This window comes from Bison bison, unplaced genomic scaffold (genome assembly GCF_000754665.1).
Source record: "Bison bison bison isolate TAMUID 2011002044 unplaced genomic scaffold, Bison_UMD1.0 scf7180017864329, whole genome shotgun sequence".
Lineage (NCBI taxonomy): Eukaryota > Metazoa > Chordata > Mammalia > Artiodactyla > Bovidae > Bison > Bison bison.
Window position 1 is genome coordinate 6,686,013 of NW_011494901.1, and position 322 is coordinate 6,686,334.

Consider the following 322-nt stretch of genomic DNA (forward strand, 5'->3'; position numbering starts at 1 on the left):
CTTCAGCATCAGACCTTTCAATGAATATTCAGGACTGATTTTCTTTAGGATGGACCGGTTGGCTATCCTTGAAGTCCAAGGGACTCTCAAGAGTCTTCTCCAACATCATAGTTCAAAAGCATCAATTCTTCGGCCCTCAGCTTTCTTTATAGTCCAACTCTAACATCCATACATGACCACTGGAAAAACCATAGCCTTGACTAGACGGACCTTTGTGACAAAGTAATGTCTCTGCTTTAAAATGCTGTCTAGGTTGGTCATAACTTTCCTTCCAAGGAGTAAGTGTCTTTAATTTCATGGCTGAAATCACCATCTAGAGTGA